This window comes from Leptodactylus fuscus, chromosome 4 (genome assembly GCF_031893055.1).
Source record: "Leptodactylus fuscus isolate aLepFus1 chromosome 4, aLepFus1.hap2, whole genome shotgun sequence".
NCBI classification, from domain to species: Eukaryota; Metazoa; Chordata; class Amphibia; order Anura; family Leptodactylidae; genus Leptodactylus; species Leptodactylus fuscus.
The window spans coordinates 81,163,045-81,190,925 of NC_134268.1; positions in this window are offsets into that span (position 1 = coordinate 81,163,045).

Here is a 27,881-nt window from a genome sequence, read left to right on the forward strand (position 1 = left end):
CAGTGGTTATTGAACGTTGCACCTGATTCTCTCTGCTCTGCTGTTAATTTCATTGCATGCACCTGCTTTCGGAATCTGGCAGTTCAATCACGCTCTGTACAAGTGCATCAAGCCCTGCTTACAGTTTAATGTACACTACCGTTCAAAAGTTTGAGGTCACTCTGATAATTTTGTGTTTTCCATGAAAACTCACACTTTTATTTATCAAATGCGTTGCAAAATGAATAGAAAATATAGTCAAGATTAGAGATAATGATTTTTATGTTAACTATTAATTTTCTCCTTCAAACTTTGCTTTTGTCAAAGAATGTTCCATTTGCAGCAATTAAAGCCTTGCAGACCTTTGAGATTCTAGCTGTAATTTGCTGAGATAATCTGGTGAAATTTCACCCCATGCTTCCAGAAGCCCCTCCCACAAGTTGGATTGGCTTGATGGGCACTTTTTGTGAACCATACGGTCAAGCTGCTCCTACAACAGCTCAATGGGGTTGAGATCTGGTGACTGTGGTGGCCACTTCATTACAGATAGAATACCAGCTGCCTGCTTCTTCCCTAAATAGTTCTTGCATAATTTGGAGGTGTGCTTTGAGTCATTGTCCTGTTGTAAGATGAAATTGGCTCCATTCAAGCTCTGCCACAGCGTATGGCATGGCATTGCAAAATGGGGTAATAGCCTTCCTTATTCAAAATCCCTTTTACCTTGTACAAATCTCTGACTTTACCAGCACCAAAGCAACCCCAGACCATCACATTACCTCCACCGTGCTTGACAGATGGAGTCAGGCACTCTTCTAGCATCTTTTCAGTTGCTCTGCATCTCACAAATGTTCTACTGTGGGATCCAAACACCTCAAACTTTGATTTGTCTGTCCATAACACTTTTTTCCAATCTTCCTGTGTCCAATGTCTGTGTTCTTTTGCCCTTATTATTCTTTTCCTTTTATTAGCCAGTCTCAGGTATGGCTTTTTCTTTGCCACTCTGCCCTGAAGGCCAGCATCCCAGGGTCTCCTCTTCACTGTAGACGTTGACACTGGCGTTTTGCGGGTACTATTTAATGAAGCTGCCAGTTGAGGACCTGTGAGGCATCAATTTCTCAAACTAGAGATTCTAATGTACTTGTCTTGTTGCTCAGTTGTGCAGCAGGGCCTCCAACTTCTCTTTCTACTCTGGTTAGAGCCTGTTTGTGCTGTCCTCTGCAGGGAGTAGTACACACCATTGTAGGAAATCTTAAGTTTCTTGGCAATTTCTCACATGGAATAGTCTTCATTTCTAAGAACAAGAATAGACTATCGAGTTTCACATGCAAGTTCTCTTTTTCTGACCGTTTTGAGAGATTAATGGAACCAACAAATGTAATGCTCCAGATTCTCAACTAGCTCAAAGGAAGGCCAGTTTTATAGCTTCTCTAACCAGCAAAACTGTTTTCAGTTGTGCTAACATACTTGCACAAGAGTTTTCTAAACATCCATTACCCTTCTTACAGAGTTAATAAACACAATGTCCTATTAGAACACTGGAGTGATGGTTGCTGGAAATGGGCCTCCATACACTTATATAGATATTGTATTAAAAACCAGACATTTGCGGCTAGAATAGTCATTTACCACCATTACCAATGTAAACAGTGTATTTCTGATTCATTGAATATTATCTTCATTGAAAAAAACTGCTTTTCATTCAAAAATAAGGAAATTTCTAAGTGACCCTAAAGTTTTGAACAGTAGTGTACATTGTGGGACAGAGCAATAAGTGGTAGAATGCACACCTATGCAAGATTTTGCCATTAGTTTAGGAGGGGGTCTGTTTATGTCAGGGAGCAAGGGAACTGTGAGGGAAATGTCACTCATGCCCAGGAGGTGTGATTAGCAAGTGGACGACTACTTAGGTTAATTTGTATATGACTTTTGAACATTTGTAATATTAATTTGCTGTAACAGAAAGATTACAGAGGGACACTGATGGAAAGTTCATTACTTGATAATGCACATGATGGTGCCAGTATATGGTACAAAAACCACACAATAGATTTTACTTTAAAGATCCCTTAAAGATTTTCACTTCCACCATACAGATGTGCCAACACTTAAAGGCTTTTCCCCATAAATATAAGATAAAAGTTTAATAATTTGCAGAATTTTAAAGATTTTCTCTAACCATCTTAGAGGTGGTAGTCTTTTGTCTTCACTGGTTGCCAATAGATACCACAGTGTATTCAGGAATTTTCTATAGTATGGGATTTGTCAGAAATCGAACCATAGTTTCCTTATGGTGACCAGGTCAGGTCATGCAGTGGCAATGCATGCGTGAGAAGATAACCCAGCCACACTAAGGAAATCATGGTTGAATTTCTAACAAGTGCCAGTCATGCTTATTTATATTTATATCCATTGGTACCTGATCAAGACAAAAGTTTGTCACCACTAAGACGATTAGAGAAAAACTTAATTACGACCTTGGATTTGATTAAGGTCTCCACTTCAGTTTAAAGCCAATTTAGCACAGTATCAGGACTAGGGTTGAGCGCATATCCGCTTGTAGTGCGGGCATGCGCAGTCGGCTCTGCCCAGGCCCGATGCCTAGCAGAGTGAATTCAAGGCCGGAAGAGGACGCGGGGACGCTGCGCAGGGAGAAGAATCCAGTCCGACCCTCACTCATGGACTTGGTAAGTAGAATTTGATTGAATGTTGCCTACCCCTGAAACGAGCATTTCCCCCCATAGACTATAATGGGGTTCGAAACCCATTCGAACAGTCGAACAGTGTGCGGCTGTTTGAATCGGATTTCAAACCCCGGACATTTTAGTGTTCGCTCATCTCTATTCATTACTGGTTTTCACACAGACTTGTATGGACTAAACTCCATATGTTACTTATCCCCCACCTGTTACAGAAGTCAATGAAGACAATATCACAATATTGTTAAACAAATGTGTGCTATATACATATATATTATTAATGTTCATTATAAGAAGTATCTAGTTATTATTTCACTATTCAGATCACGTCAACTTATCTGTTATCTATGTTCTCATTCAGACTATGCATTTTGTTTCATTAGTGGTATTTCAGATAAAGCACTATAGGTTAAAAGTTAATTCTTATTGAAATATTATTAAATTATGATATTTGATATACATATATGTTTTTAATGTTCTTTAAGTATTTATATGATACTGATATTGATGATACTGCTATTCAGATCATGTCAGTTTATTTGTTTGTGCCACTGTCCAGACTATGCATTTTGGTCTCATTAGTGGCATTCCAAAAAACCTGTATGGGATAAACTCCATATGTTACTAATCTATTACCTATTAGGGCCGGTTCACATCAGCGTTCAGATTTCTGTTCGGGGAGTCTGCTTGGGGACTCCCTGAATGCAAACCCATATGTATTAAAAAGTGGTTACCTAAGAAACCATACGGTTCCAAGAGACACACGGACCTCATCACAGTCTATGGGTATGTGTATAGGACCTCACCATAGTGCCTCATCAGTCTATGCGTATAGGTTTCTTTTTGGGGAATCCCCAAGCAGACTTCCCAACGGAAACCCAATGCTGATTTGAACCGGTCCTTACTGAAGTAAAAATGTTTTCATAATATGTGGCTGTTTATGTGAAAAGGGCCCACATTGTCGATATGGACTTCTTGGTATCATTGTAACGGTTATGGTGTAACATTGTCCGAAACAGCAAAAAAAATTTGACAAATTAACTTGACATATTTTTAAATAAAATTTTTGCATAAAACAAAATTGTGATTTTTTTACCCAAATATGTTTTGGACTATTTTCTCTATAATTAGTATCGACGATCTGGGCCCTTTTCACGTAAACAGCCACATATTATTAAACAATGATGTATTGTATGCATGTATATTCTTTATGATAGTTACAAGAAGTATTTGCCTGCAGACCTATATAGGTTAAATTCTATATGCTACAAATTCTTCATTTGTTATTGAAGATATCTGGTAGATTGAATGCGGTTATATAAATCTTGCTTAGTCTTATAGATATAAGTGCATTAACCCTAGAACGCGTACCCATAGAAATCTACACATTCACGCACCTGGGGCCTTTTAGGCCTGTTTACAAATATCATGAAATAACTCAAAAAAAATACTTTTCAAAGTTTATTGCAAAGTAAGGATGCATTCCCACTAGTGCTGGGGTCCGCCAGGACGGGATTCCGTAATGGATCTGACCTCCTGGTGACCCCAGCTAAGGCTGGCGGACGCATACCTGGGGCCTCGCAGGCCTGCCAGGTTACCTGTTTTCTATTTTCTGTAAAATTACTTTAGTTAGATTTTTGAAACTCTAGGTATTCCTCAGGTATATAGTTGTTAGTAATTTCCATTTGTTCATATATTTTTATGTTACAGGCATTTCGGTATAACAACCTTTTTTTGGGACTACCCCATATTCACGCACCAGGGGCCTTTTAGGTCTGTACTAGGTTTACATGTGATACTCAGTCTTTTTGTCTGTATTGTTGCTGGGGAAGAACTTTTATGACTCTGCTATTGCTGCTATTGCTGGAAAGAGTGTGGGGGGAGGGGGAGGGGGCACCAGGGGCCTTTTAGGTCTGTACTAGGTTTACATGTGATACTCAGTCTTTTTTGTCTGTATTGTTGCTGGGGAAGAACTTTTATGACTCTGCTATTACTGGGAAGAGTGTGGGGGGGAGGGAGGAGTATCACATGCAAACCTAGTACAGGCCTAAAAGGCCCCTGGTGCCCCCTCCCCCCCCCCCCACACACACTCTTCCCAGCAATAGCAGAGTCATAAAAGTTCTTCCCCAGCAACAATACAGACAAAAAGACTGAGTATCACATGTAAACCTAGTACAGGCCTAAAAGGCCCCTGGTGCCCCCTCCCCCTCCCCCCACACTCTTCCCAGCAATAGCAGAGTCATAAAAGTTCTTCCCCAGCAACAATACAGACAAAAAGACTGAGTATCACATGTAAACCTAGTACAGGCCTAAAAGGCCCCTGGTGCGTGAATATGGGGTAGTCCTCAAAAAAGGTTGTTATACCGAAATGCCTGTAACATAAAAATATATGAACAACTGGAAATTACTAAAAACTATATACCTGAGGAATACCTAGAGTTTCAAAAATCTAACTAAAGTAATTTTACAGAAAATAGAAAACAGGTAACCTGGCAGGCCTGCGAGGCCCCAGGTATGCGTCCGCCAGCCTTAGCTGGGGTCACCAGGAGGTCAGATCCATTACGGAATCCCATCCTGGCGGACCCCAGCACTAATGGGAATGCATCCTTACTTTGCAATAAACTTTGAAAAGTATTTTTTTGGAGTTATTCCATGATAATTGTAAACAGGCCTAAAAGGCCCCAGGTGCGTGAATATGGGGTAGTCTCAAAAAAAGGTTGCTATACCGAAATATATTAATAACTGGAAATTACTAACAACTATATACCTGAGGATTACCTAGAGTTTTAAAATTCAAACTAAAGTACTTTTACAGAAAATAGAAAACAAGTAACCTGGCAGGCCTGCGAGGCCCCATGTATGCCTTCTAGGGTTAAGAAGAAAGAAGTGTTTTACCCACAAAATGATTTGCAATATTTCTATTGTAATTTATTGTATTTTATTGTTTTTAAAATCAGTTTCTACCTAAGCAGTGCTTCCTTTTCAAGCCTGATTTTTTTTTATTCCTTGTTGATCCATGAACAGAATATGAAGAATCAGTATATTATTAGGCTAAGTGGCCAGTGTAAAAACTACAAGATTTTAGATTTTTATAAAATATATAACATTAAAAAAAAAAATAATGTGTTGGCGTCTGAGAGGAATGGACGTGTGAGCTCTGTGCTCTGCAGACTTAGCCCACTAAAGCGACTTTCACAGCAATTTCCCCGGGCTGACTGGCTTTCATAAGGAACGGTATATCCTCCTAGTACAGCAAGATGCCAAAAAGAAAGACTGCCAGCGCTAAACCTCGCAAATTGACGGACTTTTATTTCAAATCTACCGGAGAGGTGAGTCAAGATGGCGCCGCTTCTCACTCTAGCTCAGGCTCTAAGGCCTCCTCGCCAGCGAGTCGTTCTCCGGAACAGCTAGATGCGATACGCTCTGCTAAACATGCCCTGTCGTTAGCGGACACTTCGTTGCCACCAACTCCTATGCTGGATCTACCTGGGTCGGATGACCAACTTCGCAATGTTAATGCTGATGGTGGTGGGACACAGGGGATATCACAAGATGGCGGCTCTCCGTTTTCCTGCACTGCAGGCCAAGCGACTTCTCCCTCTACCAGCCCTCTTAAAAGACGTCCAAAGATTACTGATTCTCAGTTTACTGGTTCTGAGGAGGACATTTCTGGTCTTGATACACATGAGGAGGTACTGGCTGATTTTCCAGTTTCATCTAATCTACTCACTGAATCCTCTATGAAGTCTATGCTTACGGCATTTTATACATCTCTGAAGGCAGATATGTCTCGGATGATTACTCCAATAGACCGAGATATGGGTGAAATGAAACAACGTACTGCTCATGTTGAATCCAAAATGGCTGAATTTGCTGCGTCACACAATGAGCTTATTGACGCTCACTATGGTTTAGAGAAGGAGGTGGTTTTCCTTAAGGCTAAGGTAGCAGACTTGGAGGACAGATCCCGCAGAAACAACTTGAAATTCAGGGGCATTCCTGAAACTGTATCTTCTAAAGAACTGACTTCTTATCTGCAAAAATTAATGTGTACACTCATTCCGGGTCCAGATCCTGTGGATGTTACTATTGATAGGGCGCACAGGATACCCAGACCAACACATCTACCGGACTCTGTTCCTAGAGACGTTCTGGCCAGGATTCATTTTTACCGCACCAAAGAACTAGTTCTTTCAGCTACTCGCAATTTGGACTCTCTACCTGATCCTTTTGGAGCTATATCCATTTATTCAGATCTCTCTGCTTCTACCCTACAACTGAGACGTCAATTTCTTCCAATCACATTTACTTTGCGCCACCACAATATCTTGTACAAGTGGGGATTTCCGGTCCGCCTTGTAATTGTCAAGGACAACATCACTCATGTGATTAAATCTTTGGAGGAAGGGAAATCTCTTCTGAATCGTTGGCAGATTAATATTGTTATTCCTCCAGAGAAATCTCAAGTTCACCCAGTCACGGATGGATGGACTGTTGTGCGCAGGTCACAGAGGAAATCACCCGCGGATTCCATTGGATAAGGGCTAACTCTTTTCACAATATGGCGAGTCCTTTCTACTGGCGGCCTTTGTTGGACTATTTCCCCCTATTGAGTCCTACAGCTGCTGGTCCGCTGTATTTTGCCTTACTTCTGGATATCAGCAATATGACACTGCTTTGCATTGTCTGGTATTTTCTTACCAGCTGTGTTGTTGTAATATGTTTATTTCCTTTTCTTTTTTCTTGTTGTTTTTGTTTTATGTCTAGGTACTGGTCTGCTTATTATGATGAAGGTACATGGCAGAAGATGTCTCGGTCATTTCTATCACCCAGGGTATTATGTGTGGAGACAGGTATAGCTCTCATTTTATTGTTTGATGGGTCTTAAAGTTTTTTCTATGAATGTTGGAGGGTTAAACTCTCCCCAAAAACGAGCTTATTTGTGGAGAGAAGTCCGAACCCAACAATGTGATATTCTGGCAATACAGGAGACTCACTTACTTGCAAAAGATGCTGTACGACTTAATAACCCTTTATATCCACATATTTTTCATGCTCATCATTCTTCCAAAAGTCGAGGAGTCCTGCTTGGTATTAGGGACACAGTAGCTTTTCATTCTTTGAATACTTATGCGGACCCCAGGGGACGATTTATTATTGTGGTATGCCAACTGAATAATGTTACATATACGTTGGTGTCTGTTTACGCCCCTAACCAACACCAACGAGCTTTCTTTAACAAACTTATGAGAATTATTGAAAAAAGGAAACAAGGTTATGTGTTATTAATGGGAGACTTTAATTTAGCTCCAGATCCTATTGTAGATACTTCTTCCCAAAAAGGGTCTCGCCACCCTGACTTTACTCAGTCCCTGTGGCATTATGGCCTGTATGATGTATGGCGCATATTACATACCACAGAAAGGGATTATACTTTCTTTTCCCCAGTGCATAACAGTTATTCCCGTATAGATCTATTTCTCACTGACCAAAATACGCTTCCTTTGATACAAAGGACTGATATCTCTCAGATTACATGGTCAGATCATGCTGCTATTACACTCACTTTAGCAGAGCGGTATGGGGGAAGCAGAGATTATATTTGGAGATGTAGCGACTACTTGCTATCTAACCCACGTACTAAAGCCTTGATTGTAAAGGACTTAGAGGAATTTTTTCGAATGAATGTCCATTCTGTTTCTGACCCTGCTATTGTTTGGAATGCCCATAAGGCGTTTATTCGAGGCACTTTAATACGTTTAGGACATATCGAAAAGAAGGCTCGTCTAGCTGAAATAGACCGTCTGACACGACAAATTAAACAGTGTGAAGATGCTAATAAGCGTTCCCCTTCGTCTATAGCAGCGTCTGAATTAATGTCCCTTCGAAGACAATTAAGGGAATGTCTATTATATCAATATGAGAAAAATTTACGCAAAATGAAAGCCACGTATTATTCACAATCCAATAAAGCAGGTAAACTGTTGGCCTCTAGGCTTAAAGCTAAACATACCAAATCTAGGATCCCCTTTCTACTCTCTACCACTAACTCTGATAAAATATATGACCCTAAAGGGATTGCTAATCGTTTTAAAGATTTTTATGACGAACTTTATAACTTAGCAAATGATATGTCTCATTGCATCCCAACACAGGCTGCAATTGATACATTTCTCAATAGCATTAAGCTACCTGTTTTGTCACCTGAACAGCTGGAAACTCTTAATGCCCCTATTACCTCTACTGAGTTGGCCATGATTTTTAAGACCTTGCCTTCACATAAATCGCCAGGTCCGGATGGACTCACAAATGAATATTATAAATCGTTCTCCTCTATTTTGAACACCCCTATGAAGTCCTTCTTGACTCACGCTATAACCTCTGCGAGTTTTCCTAGAGAGAATCAAGAAGCTTTAATTGTTACTCTACCCAAACCGGGAAAGGACCCCTCGGTTCCTCAGAACTTCAGACCTATATCTTTATTGAATGTGGATTTAAAAATTTATGCTAAACTGATAGCTACTAGACTCGCGAATTGCCTCCCTGACCTGATTGCTTATGATCAAGTAGGTTTTGTGAAAGGTAGGCAATCATATGAAAATACCCGTAGAGTTTTAAATTTGGTTCACCAGACTGAAATGAGGAAATTGGAAATGGTCATGTTGGCTCTGGATGCCGAGAAGGCGTTCGACCGTATTTGTTGGTCTTTGTTATGCCTTCTCGGTGTTGCGCAGGATGGGTTTCTCTGGAGATATATTAAGAGCAATTGGAGCTTTATACTCGGCCCCATCGGCAAAAGTATTTACCAATGGCACCTTTTCGGATCCTTTTGATATAACGAATGGAACCCGTCAAGGGTGTCCATTGTCACCTTTGATATTTGTTCTTTCCATGGAACCGTTGGCTCAGGCTATTAGAGAAGACCCTAACATTAAGGGTATTGATGTGAAGGGACGATCTCACTTGATCTCCCTTTATGCGGATGATATTATTTTAACCTTAGGAAGAGGACCAGATTACAAAGAGGATCACCGCGCTCAGTTGATGGATAATAAGAAGACTTTTATTCCGGTAAAAGAAACACAACGCGTTTCGGGCATCAGTGTCCTTTTTCAAGTGTATGTACAGCGTGGTTGGAATCCATTAGCAGACTCTGTCAGGTGCTTGTTTGACCTAGGAGTACACCTGTACCGGTACTCCTAGGTCAAACAAGCACCTGACAGAGTCTGCTACTGGATTCCAACCACGCTGTACACTTGAAAAAGGACACTGATGCCCGAAACGCATTGTGTTTTTTTTACCCGTTTAAAAGTCTTCTTATTATCCATCAACTGAGCGCGGTGATCCTCTTTGTAATCTGGTCCTCTTCCTATACTCGACTGACACCAAACGTGGCACAGGATCCTGCAGTCTCACCATCAAGGGCAGAACCCCCCTCTCTAAGTGGTTCAAAAACCCAAACAAATGGTTGTATACACAACCATCTGAGGTAAGAGGCCATCTTACCTTACTATTAATATGTCAAATTCTCGCACAGTGCTTCACCATATGCAGCTCGGTGCTGTTTTTTGTTTTTTGTTTTTTGTCTTATTATTTTAACCTTGACAGACCCTCAAACCTCTCTTTCACGTCTCATGCAACTGATTGACCAATTTGGGACTCTGTCCTTTTACAAACTTAATCTTTCTAAAACTCAAGCTCTTTCTTTTAATGTCTCCCCTGCCCCCCTCCGGGCTTTGCATATACGATATGGTTTTGATTGGCGGCAGAAATCTCTTCAATACTTAGGTATTCAAATAACGACTTCTACTGGTTCACTTTTCCACTGCAATTATTTACCTATGCTTACAACATTGAAAGATAGTTGTGATAAGATGTCTCGGGTTGACATATCTTGGATTGGGCGAGTGGCTGCTTTTAAAATGCTTCTTCTGCCTAAGTTGCTTTATTTGTTCCGTACATTGCCGATATTGATTCCGCAATCATATTTTGAATCTGTTCAAAGAGTGATTTCCTGTTATATATGGAATGGGAGGAGGCCTCGAATATGTAGAGGTCCTTTGTTCAAACATAAATTGGCTGGGGGACTGGGAGTTCCTAACATCCGTAATTATTATCTAGCTACCTTAACCGCCCAATGTTCGGGGTGGTGGAACACAGATAACTCTATTCCTTGGATTCAAATTGAACGGGCTTGCATTTACCCTGGCAGACTTAGAGATCTGCTTATGCTTCCTTTTTGGAATGTATTGCCACCGAAATCACTCTCTCCTACTATGATAGCCTCCCTCAAATCTTGGTCTCTTATGCATGCGGAGGCCTCCTCTCATGTTCATTGGCTTCCATCTACTACTCCCCTGTCAACGCTGTCGGGGCTAATTGCTAATTTGGAGGTATCCTCATGGGAAAAATTGGGGATCGTTCATCTTTCTCAGTTATATGATGAACGTCACAACTTACTACACTTTCCAGCGTTGCAACACAAATTTGGTTTGCCTCCACACCATTATTATAAATATATACAAATCTCCCATTTCTTAACTAAGACTCCGGTACCACCTGTGCCTTATTGCAATAGAGTGATAACCTATGTTTCAAAAAAAATGAAAGGTTTACGTTTCTTGTATAATTTATTAGGTGAGGTCTTGGAGTTTTATAAATCGCCTCCTTTTAGATATTGGGAACGAGACCTTAAAAAGACTTTCTCTGCGGAGGACTGGTGTCAATCTTTTCGTTTGATACACTCTTCCCTAATGTGTAGCTCACATATTGAAACTGCAATTAAAGTACGCTTACGTTGGTACTACTCTCCATCGACCTTACAAAAAATGTACCCTTCCACTCCTGGGTCATGCTGGAGATCATGTGGGGATGTAGGGACCTTTCTTCATATGATTTGGCAATGCCCACTCATCATTCCATATTGGCATGCAGTGTTTACACTGCTTTCTGATCTGTTCCACTGCAGATTGACTCCGACTCCATCTTTAGGGATATTACTTTTGCAGATACCTAGCACTGTCAAATCATATAAACGTCTCTTTTGCAAACTCTTAACGATGGCACAAATTTTGATATTTCAAAAATGGAAATCCAATTCGATTCCAAACCTTTCGGCTTTAATAGATACGGTGAATACCACATTCAAATATGAAAGTATAATTGCATTGGGAAGTCACTCTTACCATTCTTTTTTACAAATTTGGGAACCGTGGTCTAAATCAAAATATTTCGTATGACCTTGAGACATCTTCTGACCAGAGATTCTGTTCTTTTGATATCGTCCCTGAAATTTGGGACTACATTATGATAATTGTTTTGCTTGACCTGTACCTTCCTTCTGTTCCTTTTTATGTTTTTTTTTTATTACTGTACATGTATCTGCTGTTCAGCTTGCACTGCTAACGTAATGCTGTGGATACTTAGATGTATGTATACATGTCTATATTTCTGGTTGTATTTTGTTTGTGTTAAAAAATTTTGAATAAAAATTATTGAAACAAAAAAAAAATAATAATGTAAATTGTTAAAAACAATACGCTTAACATAAAACTTTGTTTTAAATAGTAGATTATTATCTGATAACACATGTCCTTAAACCATTGCTATGGTAGTCAATAGTCAAAAGAAAACTATCAGTATTACAAAATAATAGAAAATTTTGCAATTTTATTAAAAATCTAAATTGTTTTCCAGGGCGCAATAAATATGTTATTGATCTCCAAGTGAATGATGACCTTACTTGATAATTATATTTATGATAGGGCAAGAGGATGTACTTGGAGGTATATGAAGCACTCCGCTTTTTCCATTCATCACAGTATTGCAATAAGTCCACTAGAGTCCATTGTCAGTGAAACATTTTCACAGTCCTGTTCAAAAGCTGATCCTTATAAAGTAAACTGCTCTAATAGAAAATATATGTCTCAATAAAAAAGAGTTTGCTAACGTTCCAAGCAGACTTTAATATTGCATTGGATGAAGCCATTAATGGCTCTTCAGGGAAATATCTTCTAGACAAGAAAAAAAAAGACATTTTTAAAGGTTTACAAAATTCCCTTTTTTAATTGACAGGTGCAGATTTCAAAATTATAAAAGACAAAGCAAATGTTAAAAATAGAGTTTCTTTACCTTTAGCAAAATTTGAATTTAGACTAGTTGTCATGTTAATACAGATATTGATATTGGAAATAATTTGTGTGTGTTTTAATAATGTTAATCACAGTGATGTATTTAATTTTTCATTGGTCTAAACTGTGTCCAATAGATCTCTTAAAGGCCTATTCTGACATTTATCTAATGCAAACAAGACTTTGATGAACATATTCACATTTCTCATATCCATGTTTGCCTCCAATTTTTTATTTTAACTTTTTTTTTTACTGTATTCCCATTCAGCCAATCTAAAGGAGTTGTATCAATTATTGAAAGAGTAGGTGATAAATGTCAGAATTCTGGGGTTTACCCACTAGGTCCCCAAGTGATCTTGGGAAAGATTTCCAATATGGGTCAAACGCGCCGTGATATTATATTCATTTCTTTAGAATTGCCAAACAGAAACCAAGTACAGAGTTTGACTACCTTTGCTAGTCCCATACAGTTGTATGAAGTGGTAATGCTTGACTGTTACTCCATTTAAGTGGGGTGACCAGTGATCAGTAGCAGTCCCAACATCTAACCAGTCACATGGATATTGGCTATGTTTGGATCTAGCAAAGTTTAACAAAACTATTAAAAAGTTGTAGCCGCATTTCACTTCACTTATTTTAATGATGTCTATGGGTGATGAGTGAATTGAATCATCATTCCACTGTCCAGGGTGACAAGCTGAATGCAGGATGGGGGTGTTTAGTGATGATGCAGCAGTGCTCAGTAATAGAAAGAAAACTCCCTTTGTGCTCCAGGATCCTGATTTGAGTAAAGAATAAAATTGCTTTTTTAGGCATCCCTGGGGCTCTGAAACATATGAAAGGTATTGTCTTTATTCTTCTAAAAGCATGTACAGCGCACATATTTATCCCAAATTATGACACTGTCTACAGAAATACAGTTAGGGCCAGAAATATTTGCACAGTGACACAATTTTCGCGAGTTGGGCTCTGCATGCCACCACATTGGTTTTGAAATGAAACCTCTACAACAGAATTCAATTGCAGATTGTAACGTTTAATTTGAAGGGTTGAACAAAAATATCTGATAGAAAATGTAGGAATTGTACACATTTCTTTACAAACACTCCACATTTTAGGAGCTCAAAAGTAATTGGACAAATAAACATAACCCAAACAAAATATTTTTTTTTTCAATATTTTGTTGCGAATCCTTTGGAGGCAATCACTGCCTTAAGTCTGGAACCCATGAACATCACCAAACGCTGGGTTTCCTCCTTCTTAATGCTTTGCCAGGCCTTTACAGCCGCAGCCTTCAGGTCTTGCTTGTTTGTGGGTCTTTCCGCCTTAAGTCTGGATTTGAGCAAGTGAAATGCATGCTCAATTGGGTTAAGATTAGAGATGAGCGAACAGTGTTCTATCGAACTCATGTTCGATCGGATATTAGGCTGTTCGGCATGTTCGAATCGAATCGAACACCGCGTGGTAAAGTGCGCCATTACTCGATTCCCCTCCCACCTTCCCTGGCGCCTTTTTTGCTCCAATAACAGCACAGGGTAGGTGGGACAGGAACTACGACACCGGTGACGTTGAAAAAAGTAGGCAAAACCCATTGGCTGCCGAAAACATGTGACCTCTAATTTAAAAGAACAGCGCCGCCCAGCTTCGCGTCATTCTGAGCTTGCAATTCACCGAGGACGGAGGTTTCCGTCCAGTTAGCTAGGGGTTAGATTCTGGGTAGGCAGGGACAGGCTAGGATAGGAAGGAGAAGACAACCAACAGCTCTTATAAGAGCTAAATTCCAGGGAGAAGCTTGTCAGTGTAACGTGGCACTGACGGGCTCAATCGCCGCAACCCAGCTTTCCCAGGATCCTGAATGGAATACACTGTCAGTGTATTCCCGTATACCCGATATATACCCCCGATACCCGTTCCAACGGTGAGCCCCCCCACCTTCACCCCAGAAATACCCTGCAAGTCCCCTAGCAATAGGATTGGGGCTATATACACCCACTATTTTTGCTACTGCCATATAGTGCCATTGTCTCACTGGGAATTCAAAGAATATATTGGGCTTACATATAACTTCAATTCCAGGGAGAAGCTTGTCAGTGTAACGTGGCACTGACGGGCTCAATCGCCGCAACCCAGCTTTCCCAGGATCCTGAATGGAACACACTGACAGTGTATTCCCGTATACCCCATATATACACCCCAAATCCCCGTTCCAACGGTGTGCCCCCCCACCTTCACCTCAGAAATACCCTGCAAGTCCCCTAGCAATAGAATTGGGGCTATATACACCCACAATTTTTGCTACTGGTATATAGTGCCATTGTCTGACTGGGAATTCAAAGAATATATTGGGGTGACGTGCACCCACAATTTTTGCTACTGCTATACAGTGCCATTGTCTCACTGGGAATTCAAAAAATATATGGGGGTTATGTGCACCCACAATTTTTAATACTGGTATACAGTGCCATTGTCTGACTGGGAATTCAAAGAATATATGGGGGTTACGTGCACCCACAATTTTTAATACTGCTATACAGTGCCATTGTCTGACTGGGAATTCAAAGAATATATGGGGGTTACGTGCACCCACAATTTTTAATACTGCTATACAATTCCTTTGTCTCACTGGGAATTCAAAGAATATATGGGGGTTATGTGCACCCACAATTTTTAATACTGGTATACAGTGCCATTGTCTGACTGGGAATTCAAAGAATATATGGGGGTTATGTGCACCCACAATTTTTACTACTGGTATACAGTGCCATTGTCTGACTGGGAATTCAAAGAATATATGGGGGTTATGTGCACCCACAATTTTTAATACTGGTATATAGTGCCATTGTCTGACTGGGAATTCAAAGAATATATGGGGGTTACGTGCACCCACAATTTTTACTACTGGTATACAGTGCCATTGTCTCACTGGGAATTCAAAGAATATATGGGGGTTATGTGCACCCACAATTTTTACTACTGGTATACAGTGCCATTGTCTGACTGGGAATTCAAAGAATATATGGGGGTTATGTGCACCCACAATTTTTAATACTGGTATATAGTGCCATTGTCTGACTGGGAATTCAAAGAATATATGGGGGTTACGTGCACCCACAATTTTTACTACTGGTATACAGTGCCATTGTCTGACTGGGAATTCAAAGAATATATGGGGGTTACGTGCACCCACAATTTTTAATACTGCTATACAGTTCCATTGTCTCACTGGGAATTCAAAGAATATATGGGGGTTATGTGCACCCACAATTTTTAATACTGGTATACAGTGCCATTGTCTGACTGGGAATTCAAAGAATATATGGGGGTTACGTGCACCCACAATTTTTAATACTGCTATACAGTTCCATTGTCTCACTGGGAATTCAAAGAATATATGGGGGTTATGTGCACCCACAATTTTTAATACTGGTATATAGTGCCATTGTCTGACTGGGAATTCAAAGAATATATGGGGGTTACGTGCACCCACAATTTTTGCTACTGCTATACAGTTCCATTGTCTCACTGGGAATTCAAAGAATATATGGGGGTTATGTGCACCCACAATTTTTAATACTGGTATACAGTGCCATTGTCTGACTGGGAATTCAAAGAATATATGGGGGTTACGTGCACCCACAATTTTTAATACTGCTATACAGTTCCTTTGTCTCACTGGGAATTCAAAGAATATATGGGGGTTATGTGCACCCACAATTTTTAATACTGGTATACAGTGCCATTGTCTGACTGGGAATTCAAAGAATATATGGGGGTTACGTGCACCCACAATTTTTAATACTGCTATACAGTTCCTTTGTCTCACTGGGAATTCAAAGAATATATGGGGGTTATGTGCACCCACAATTTTTAATACTGGTATACAGTGCCATTGTCTGACTGGGAATTCAAAGAATATATGGGGGTTATGTGCACCCACAATTTTTAATACTGGTATACAGTGCCATTGTCTGACTGGGAATTCAAAGAATATATGGGGGTTATGTGCACCCACAATTTTTAATACTGGTATACAGTGCCATTGTCTGACTGGGAATTCAAAGAATATATTGGGGTTATGTGCACCCACAATTTTTACTACTGGTATATAGTGCCATTGTCTGACTGGGAATTCAAAGAATATATGGGGGTTATGTGCACCCACAATTTTTAATACTGGTATACAGTGCCATTGTCTGACTGGGAATTCAAAGAATATATTGGGGTTATGTGCACCCACAATTTTTACTACTGGTATATAGTGCCATTGTCTGACTGGGAATTCAAAGAATATATGGGGGTTATGTGCACCCACAATTTTTACTACTGGTATACAGTGCCATTGTCTGACTGGGAATTCAAAGAATATATTGGGGTTATGTGCACCCACAATTTTTACTACTGGTATATAGTGCCATTGTCTGACTGGGAATTCAAAGAATATATGGGGGTTATGTGCACCCACAATTTTTAATACTGGTATACAGTGCCATTGTCTGACTGGGAATTCAAAGAATATATTGGGGTTATGTGCACCCACAATTTTTACTACTGGTATATAGTGCCATTGTCTGACTGGGAATTCAAAGAATATATGGGGGTTATGTGCACCCACAATTTTTAATACTGGTATACAGTGCCATTGTCTGACTGGGAATTCAAAGAATATATGGGGGTTACGTGCACCCACAATTTTTAATACTGCTATACAGTTCCTTTGTCTCACTGGGAATTCAAAGAATATATGGGGGTTATGTGCACCCACAATTTTTACTACTGGTATACAGTGCCATTGTCTGACTGGGAATTCAAAGAATATATTGGGGTTATGTGCACCCACAATTTTTACTACTGGTATATAGTGCCATTGTCTGACTGGGAATTCAAAGAATATATGGGGGTTATGTGCACCCACAATTTTTACTACTGGTATACAGTGCCATTGTCTGACTGGGAATTCAAAGAATATATGGGGGTTACGTGCACCCACAATTTTTAATACTGCTATACAGTTCCTTTGTCTCACTGGGAATTCAAAGAATATATGGGGGTTATGTGCACCCACAATTTTTAATACTGGTATACAGTGCCATTGTCTGACTGGGAATTCAAAGAATATATGGGGGTTATGTGCACCCACAATTTTTACTACTGGTATACAGTGCCATTGTCTGACTGGGAATTCAAAGAATATATGGGGGTTACGTGCACCCACAATTTTTAATACTGCTATACAGTTCCTTTGTCTCACTGGGAATTCAAAGAATATATGGGGGTTATGTGCACCCACAATTTTTAATACTGGTATACAGTGCCATTGTCTGACTGGGAATTCAAAGAATATATTGGGGTTATGTGCACCCACAATTTTTACTACTGGTATATAGTGCCATTGTCTGACTGGGAATTCAAAGAATATATGGGGGTTATGTGCACCCACAATTTTTAATACTGGTATACAGTGCCATTGTCTGACTGGGAATTCAAAGAATATATTGGGGTTATGTGCACCCACAATTTTTACTACTGGTATACAGTGCCATTGTCTGACTGGGAATTCAAAGAATATATGGGGGTTACGTGCACCCACAATTTTTAATACTGCTATACAGTTCCTTTGTCTCACTGGGAATTCAAAGAATATATGGGGGTTATGTGCACCCACAACTTTTACTACTGGTATACAGTGCCATTGTCTGACTGGGAATTCAAAGAATATATTGGGGTTATGTGCACCCACAATTTTTACTACTGGTATACAGTGCCATTGTCTGACTGGGAATTCAAAGAATATATGGGGGTTACGTGCACCCACAATTTTTAATACTGCTATACAGTTCCTTTGTCTCACTGGGAATTCAAAGAATATATGGGGGTTATGTGCACCCACAATTTTTAATACTGGTATACAGTGCCATTGTCTGACTGGGAATTCAAAGAATATATTGGGGTTATGTGCACCCACAATTTTTAATACTGGTATACAGTGCCATTGTCTGACTGGGAATTCAAAGAATATATTGGGGTTATGTGCACCCACAATTTTTAATACTGGTATATAGTGCCATTGTCTGACTGGGAATTCAAAGAATATATGGGGGTTACGTGCACCCACAATTTTTGCTACTGCTATACAGTTCCATTGTCTCACTGGGAATTCAAAGAATATATGGGGGTTATGTGCACCCACAATTTTTAATACTGGTATACAGTGCCATTGTCTGACTGGGAATTCAAAGAATATATGGGGGTTACGTGCACCCACAATTTTTAATACTGCTATACAGTTCCTTTGTCTCACTGGGAATTCAAAGAATATATGGGGGTTATGTGCACCCACAATTTTTAATACTGGTATACAGTGCCATTGTCTGACTGGGAATTCAAAGAATATATGGGGGTTATGTGCACCCACAATTTTTAATACTGGTATACAGTGCCATTGTCTGACTGGGAATTCAAAGAATATATGGGGGTTATGTGCACCCACAATTTTTAATACTGGTATACAGTGCCATTGTCTGACTGGGAATTCAAAGAATATATTGGGGTTATGTGCACCCACAATTTTTACTACTGGTATATAGTGCCATTGTCTGACTGGGAATTCAAAGAATATATGGGGGTTATGTGCACCCACAATTTTTAATACTGGTATACAGTGCCATTGTCTGACTGGGAATTCAAAGAATATATTGGGGTTATGTGCACCCACAATTTTTACTACTGGTATATAGTGCCATTGTCTGACTGGGAATTCAAAGAATATATGGGGGTTATGTGCACCCACAATTTTTAATACTGGTATACAGTGCCATTGTCTGACTGGGAATTCAAAGAATATATTGGGGTTATGTGCACCCACAATTTTTACTACTGGTATATAGTGCCATTGTCTGACTGGGAATTCAAAGAATATATGGGGGTTATGTGCACCCACAATTTTTACTACTGGTATACAGTGCCATTGTCTGACTGGGAATTCAAAGAATATATGGGGGTTACGTGCACCCACAATTTTTAATACTGCTATACAGTTCCTTTGTCTCACTGGGAATTCAAAGAATATATGGGGGTTATGTGCACCCACAATTTTTACTACTGGTATACAGTGCCATTGTCTGACTGGGAATTCAAAGAATATATTGGGGTTATGTGCACCCACAATTTTTACTACTGGTATACAGTGCCATTGTCTGACTGGGAATTCAAAGAATATATGGGGGTTACGTGCACCCACAATTTTTAATACTGCTATACAGTTCCTTTGTCTCACTGGGAATTCAAAGAATATATGGGGGTTATGTGCACCCACAATTTTTAATACTGGTATACAGTGCCATTGTCTGACTGGGAATTCAAAGAATATATTGGGGTTATGTGCACCCACAATTTTTAATATTGCTATACAGTTCCTTTGTCTCACTGGGAATTCAAAGAATATATGGGGGTTATGTGCACCCACAATTTTTAATACTGGTATACAGTGCCATTGTCTGACTGGGAATTCAAAGAATATATGGGGGTTATGTGCACCCACAATTTTTAATACTGGTATACAGTGCCATTGTCTCACTGGGAATTCCACAAATAATTTGGGGATTCATTCACCCTACATCTCAGGCTCTTGCCATATTCACCCAGGTTGTCAGTGCTGCACCAGCTCGTTCCCAGACAGCTCGGCCCGAAAAACACGTTACCTATATAGAGGATTTGGACAATGAAGACAACATGTTCTAAATCTAATGTCTGCACCTTCTCCAGAATTAAAATAAAGGCAGCGTTTAACTTTCAAATAGCACTGCACAAAGGAAGAGCTTATCAGCTTGTCTCATGACATGCTACTGAAAAGTTTCATTTGTGTATCTTAATGTAAATATAGTTGTATAAGCTTTTTGGGTTTTAGGCACTGCCAAGTTATTTATTACCACCCGCTCCCTTATAATGATGATGACGCCAAAGTCACTGTGGGTGTTCAGAGCTCACAGCTTTGGGTGACATTTGTCTTGCTCTCTGTCGGTACCAGCTGTCTTTTTGGATACCGTAAAGTTATGTTGACTTTATTAACAGCTATAGAAGCTTTAGCCAGGTTGTGACGGTGTGTAACCCTAACAACACTAAGTGGGATACACATTAATAGTCAGTCTATGTACGCTAAACGTATCACTGAAGTAATTTTTTTTCCCTCTCCCCTAATATAAGAAAGGAACAGACATTAGACCTAGACCGGGGTTCGAGGCTTGAAAAAATCCAGTATTATTTGTTCTTCATGATGTGAAATATGTGTTGAAAAGCAACCCAAGATGAAGTCAGCCATGTGTGCCAGTGTGTTACTTGGCATGCCTTTGCTGGCCCCAACTGTAAGGGTCACTCTCCATTTCCTCCATTTTCCACTCCCCTTCACACCATTTGTGGTGAAGCAATGGGATGCACTGAAGTGCACCCTCTAGCCTCGTGTGGGATAGGGACATCAGATGCCACTCCAACCCCCTCGTCTTCCTCCGCCAGCCAACGGTGCGAAGATGAGAGGAGTGTGCTCTGAATGTTTTCTGCCTAGCAGAGGCTAGTTCTCACTTACGAAAATGGCCCCACTTTGACCTGTATATCAGGCACAATGGTGTAGGTTTCAAAGAAACATGGCACCAACAAGTTGGAAAACGTGGGCCATGCGTGGACCGTGTTTGAGTCTGGCAAGCTCCAGATCTGCTACCAGGTTCCAGCCATTATCACAGGCGCAAAAATGCCAGGCCCCAGGTGTAGCAGGGAAAAAAAAATGCCATCTCAGCCAGGATGGCATCCCTGACCTCGGAGGCACTGTGCTGTCTGTCCCCCAAGCTGATCAGTTTCAGCACGGCCTACTGACATCTCCCCATGCCAGTGTTACAGTGTTTTCCGCTAGTAGCTGGGGTGGAGGTTGCAGCTTCGTAGGGTTTCAGTCTACTCCTGCCATGAATTTTGGCCTGGGAGAGGAGATAGGCCACCCCAGTTTGCACCCGGGGAACAGACTCCACCACATTCACCCTGCCTGTCATTAAAGATAAGCACTGCAGCATCCCTGACCACAGGCGCTTGTCCATGTGTCGGTGGTCAAGTGGACCTTGCAGCAAAGCGCAGAGCTCTGGGCCCGACTGATGTTATGGGACACATGCAGGCGCAAGGCAGAGACAGCACACCAAGAGAAGTAGTAACGGCTAGGCCCAGCATAGGGAGGTGCCCCAGCTGCCATCTGCTGACGGAAGGCCTGGGTCTCCAGAAGCATAAACAAACACCAACATCTCCAGGGCCAGCAGTTTATCGATGAGGCTGTTACAGGCTTGGGCATGGGGGTGGGTTGTATTGTACTTCTGCCTGCAATGAAAAGCTTGGGAAATGTGGAGTGGCTGGGAAGAGGCGCATGATGGTGCAGGCCAAAAGGGCGCATGAGGGTGAACTCCCCAATGTGTCAGAGATAGGTGTGTAGGTGTCCTTGCATCATATACTTGCACCATATTTGGCTTTGGAAGTTAATTTTGTGCCAAAAAGTGGTTAAGACAGCGATCCCTCAGCTACTCCCGTTACACTGTCTATTGAAGTTACCATCTGTGGAAGTGGACCACCATTTCTAAGATCCCAAAGGAAGCAGGCAAGAGATGTGCAGTTCAGAAAAAAAGATGAGAAAATAAGTTTAGGCTGTAGAGCACAGAGGGATCGGAGAGGACAGAGCTGGTGTCGGCCAGGTATTCCCACAACATGCGCCTATACTTGTCCCTCCTGGTGACACTAGGCCCCTGAGTGGCAGTAATTTGTCCAGGGGGGCCATTAACGTGTTCCAGACCTAGGAATAAGTCTTCCAACAGGGTAGAGTTTTGCATGCCTTTGCTTCTACCCACTGTTTTTGCTGCTTAGCTTCCCTCCACATCTACTCTGCTTTCACCCCTAAACATCACCCCAGTTTATGCCTTTGCTTCTACCCAGGTTTTTTGTTGATTTAGCTTCCCTCTACATCTACACTGCTTTAGCCCCTAGACATCACCCCTGTCCATGTGGGGTCGGTGGCCTCGTCATCCACCAACTCCTCTTCCAATTGCGCACTGCCCCCTTACTGCAAACCGCACATGACCACAGCTTGCCTTGATGGCAACTGTGTCTCATGATCCCCACTTAGGTCCAGACAAGTCGGTGGCGGGTCCAAAACCCCAAAATTGGAAGGAAATGGCAGATGCTGCAGTATTTCTAACACCTGTTCCTGGTGCTCGGGCCTGGTCTGTGTTGTACCCTGCACCCTGCTTAACGCATCTGCCATATCCGAAGTTGTGCTGAGCGCATGCTAATGTTTCGTGTCCAGTGCAATGGATGGGATGGGATTTCACATAAGTCTGCCACCCATGGCCACTCATGGTTGAGCAACTGAGGGAGTTGACTTTGACGAACCCGAGGGTTTTGGAGTTGGAACTACATCAAAGGTCTGTGCTGCTCACACACTCTGCTCAACACATGATATGTTTAGTGCCAGCAGTGTGGAGACGTCGCACAACAGCCGTTGTTCCAGCAGGTACAGGCGTTGTAGGAGTGCATAGAGGCTAGCAGCGGCAACTATACACTTTAAAAACTATCCGCACAAGCGCCACACTTTCACCAGTAGCTCAGGAACATTGGGGTACCTTTTTCAAAAGATTAGCAGCAATGAGTTAAAAACGTGGCCCAGGCATGGAATATGTTGCAGGCTGCCAAGCTACAGAGCCAATCCCAGGTTACGGCCATTATCACACATGACAACATGCCTGGGCCCAGGTGCAGTGGCAAAAACCACATTGCCGTCTCATCGAGGATGGCATGACTCACTTTGTAGGCAGTGTGCTGTCTGGCCCCCAAGCTGATGAGCTTCAGCACGGCCCGCTGACGTCTCCCCACACCAGTGTTGCAGCGTTTCCAGCTCGTAGCTGGGGTCAATTTAACAGCGGAGGAGGGTGGTGTTTCAGCCCTCCTCCCAGGAATGTTGTGTGGGGAGACAAGTCAGGCCACCACATTTTGCGACCCGGTCCACGCCTCAACTACATTCAACCACTGTGCCCAAATTGAAAGGTAGCGTCCCTGTCCGCATGCACTTGTCCATTCGTAACTGGTCACATGGAACTTTAGGGCTAAGCGCTGAATTTAGGGACCGCCTCATGTTTGGGGGAAAGTGCTGGTGTGGACGGCACAGTGCGGTGGCGCAGTAGACACTCTGCCCAAAAAGGGCAGAGTGTCCCCCAGCCGGGATTCCAACATCTCCTGGGCCAGATTTCTTGAGATGAGGCCGTTGAAGCCTTGGGCATGTGGGTGGGTTGCGCTGTACTTTAGCATGAAATGAAAGGCTTGGGAGATGGGGAGTTGCTGGGAAGAGGCGCATGATGGCGCGGGCAAAAGGAGAAATGGCAGGAAAAGGTGAGGATAAGGGTGAACTCCCCAAAGTGTCAGAGGCAGATGTGGAGGTGTCCTGGCTCCTGGTCTGGACTGCAGCGCCAGCCCTGTCAACAGTGGAAGAGGCAGTGGCCGCTAGGCCAAACGACGATTATCCTGCGCTTGCTCTCACCCACTGAGCCCAGGGCTTGCCTTCCAAATGATGGCACCCGCAAGAGGTGGTGAGATTCCTCTCCGCAGATCTCCAAACCATCTTGGACTTGCAAATTGCACTAAATTTGTCATGTAACTGACATGTATATGATGAGTCTATCCATTGTCTGTTCATTTTGGTGAAAGTCAGCCTGTCAGCTGACAGACAGCTGTGCTTGTCAGTGATGATGTCACCGGCTGCTTGTACCCCCAGTTTTTGCTGCTTAGCTTGCCTCCACATCCACACTGCTTTTGCCCCTACACATCACCCCTATCCATGCCTGTGCCTCTAGCCATAAGTCTGCCACCCATGGAAACTCATGGTGCAGAAAGTGAGGGAGCTGACTCTGAGGAACCCTTGGGTTTTGTAGCTGGTACTCCATCAAAGGTCTCTGCTGCTCACACACCCTGCTGAACATACGGTATCTAGGGTTAGAGCGTGTGGTGACCTCGCACAACAGTAGGTGCTTCAGGCAGATGTAGGCCTTGCTGGAGTGTATTGCGGCTAGCTCCAGGTACTGTAGACTTGGGAAAGTGGGTGTCCAAGTGCCGCACTTTCACCCTTAGCTCAGCTAATTTGGGGTATGTTTTTAAAAATCATTGCACCACTACATTGAACATGTGGGCCAGGCATGGAACGTGTTGGAGGCTGGCAAGCTCCAGAGCCCTCCAACAAGCTAAAAAACCTGGCCCCAGGGGCAGCGGGGATAAACAAATTGCCATCTCATCCAGGATGGCATCCCTGACCTCAGAGGCAGTGTGCTGTCCGTCTCCCAAGCTGATGAGCTTCAGCCCAGCCTGCTGACGTCTCCCCACACCAGTGTTGCAGCGTTTTCAGCTCGTAGCTGGGGTAAATCTAACAGCGGAGGAGGAGGAGGGTGGTGTTTCAGCCCTCCTCCCAGGAATGTTTTGTGGGGAAACAAGTCAGGAAAATTCTTGAAACGGGAGAGTTTTGCATCTTTGCCCTTGCTGCCTATGGACATCCCTTTGCCTCTAGCCACCATTTTCCCTGCTTTGCTTGCCTCCACATCCACACTGCTTTTGCCCCTAGACATCACCCCAGTCCATGCCTTAGCTTGTACCCCCAGTTTTTCCTGCTTAGCTTGCCTCCACATCCACACTGCTTTTGCCCCTAGACATCACCCCAGTCCATGCCTTAGCTTGTACCCCCAGTTTTTCCTGCTTAGCTTGCCTCCACATCCACACTGCTTTTGCCCCTAGACATCACCCCAGTCCATGCCTTAGCTTGTACCCCCAGTTTTTCCTGCTTAGCTTGCCTCCACATCCACACTGCTTTTGCCCCTAGACATCACCCCAGTCCATGCCTTAGCTTGTATCCCCAGTTTTTCCTGCTTAGCTTGCCTCCACATCCACACTGCTTTTGCCCCTAGACATCACCCCAGTCCATGCCTTAGCTTGTACCCCCAGTTTTTCCTGCTTAGCTTGCCTCCACATCCACACTGCTTTTGCCCCTAGACATCATCCCTATCCATGCCTCTTCCCCTAGCCATAACTCTGCCACCCCTGGAAACTCATGGTGCAGAAACTTTGGTTGCTGACTTTGAGGAACCCTTGGGTTTTGTAGATGGAACTCCATCAAAGGTCTGTGCAGCTCACACACCCTGCTCAAGATATGGTATTGTAGGGTTTCAGCGTGTGTGAATGACGGACAACAGCCTGTGTTTGGACAGATGTAGGCCTTGCTAGAGTGTTTTTAGGCTAGCAGCGACTCCTGTGCACTTGCAAAAGTGGGCGCACAAGCGCCGCATTTTCAACAGTAGCTTCGGTACATTTGGGTATGTTTTTAAAAAACTTTGCACCACTAGGTTAGACGTGGGCCAAACATGGAACGTGTTGGAGGCTGGCAAGCTCCAGAGCCGCTACCAGGTTCCAGCCATTATCACAGGCGTAAAAATGCCAGGCCCCAGGTGTAGCAGGGAAAAAAAAATGCCATCTCAGCCAGGATGGCATCCCTGACCTCGGAGGCACTGTGCTGTCTGTCCCCCAAGCTGATGAGCTTCAGCACCGCCTGCTGACGTCTCCCCACACCAGTGTTTTAGCGTTTGCCGCTAGTAGCTGTGGTGGAGGTTGCAGCGTCGTAGGGTTTCAGTCTACTCCTGCCATGAATTTTGGCCTGGGAGAGGAGATAGGCCACCCCAGTTTGCACCCGGGGAACAGACTCCACCACATTCACCCTGCCTGTCATTAAAGATAAGCACTGCAGCATCCCTGACCACAGGCGCTTGTCCAAGTGTCGGTGGTCAAGTGGACCTTGCAGCAAAGCGCGGAACTAAGGGCCCACCTGATGTTGAGTGACACGTGCTGGTGCAAGGCGGGGACGCCACACCGGGAGAAGTTGAGACGGCTAGGGACGGCATAGTGAGGTGCCACAGTTGCCATCAGGTCCGGGAAGGCGGGAGTTTCAACAAGCCGGAACGCCAACCTCTCCTGGGCCAGCAGTTTAGCGATGTTGGCGTTCTAGGCTTGCGTGGGTGGGTGGTTAGCGGTGTATTTCTGCCGGCGCTCCAATGTCTGAGAGATGGTGGGTTGTTGTAAAGAAGCGCCTGATGGTGCCTTTGATGGTGCAGGAGAAGGAGATAAGACAGAAACAGGGGAGGATGAGGGAGAAGTCAACAAAGTGGCGGAGGCAGATGAAGTGATGTCCTGGCTCGTCCTCTGGAGTGCATCGCCAGCACTGTGAGCAGAGGCAGTGGCATGAACGGCGGGCGACGTTTGTCCTGCCGTTGCTGCCTGCCACTGATTCCATTGCTTGGATTCCAAATGACGGTGCATTGAAGTGGTGGACAGGTTGCTCTTCTCAGGGCCCCTACTCGATTTCGAGAGGCAAATTGTGTAGACGACACTATATCTGTCCTCGGCGCATTCCTTGAAAAAACTCTACACCTTCAAGAAACGTGCCCTCGATGGGGGAGTTTTTCTGGGCTGGGTACAAAAGGGAACATCTTCGGACATTCCGGGTCTGGCCTGGCTTCGGCAAAGCAGCTGACCTCTGCCTCTGGACATGTCTCTGCCTCTAGCTACCCTTTTTGGTGCTGCACCTGCCTCAACATCCACACTACTTTCCCAGCTTGACATCTGCCTTGTCCAGGTGGGGTCGGTGTCCTCGTCGTCCACCACCTCCTCTTCCAACTCCTGTCTCGCCTCCTCCTCCTGCACAATGCGCATGTCAACTGGCTGCCCTGACAGCAACTGCGTCTCATCGTCGTCGATGAGGGTGGGTTGCTGGTCATCCGCCACCAAATCGACCGGAGATGGAATGGAGGAGACTCTAGTGTTTGAGCATCTGGACACAGATACTCGTCTGTTAGGTCCGTGGAATCGCGAAATGGAGGGGCAGGTTGCGGTACAGTCAAAGGAAGGGAGAACAGCTCTGGGGAGCAGGGACAGTTGGGGTTATTGTTCTGAGAAGATTGGGAATTTTGGGTGGAAGGAGGACAAGACTGTTGGGTAAGAGGAGGTAGAGGCTGACTGGCTGGTGGACAATGTG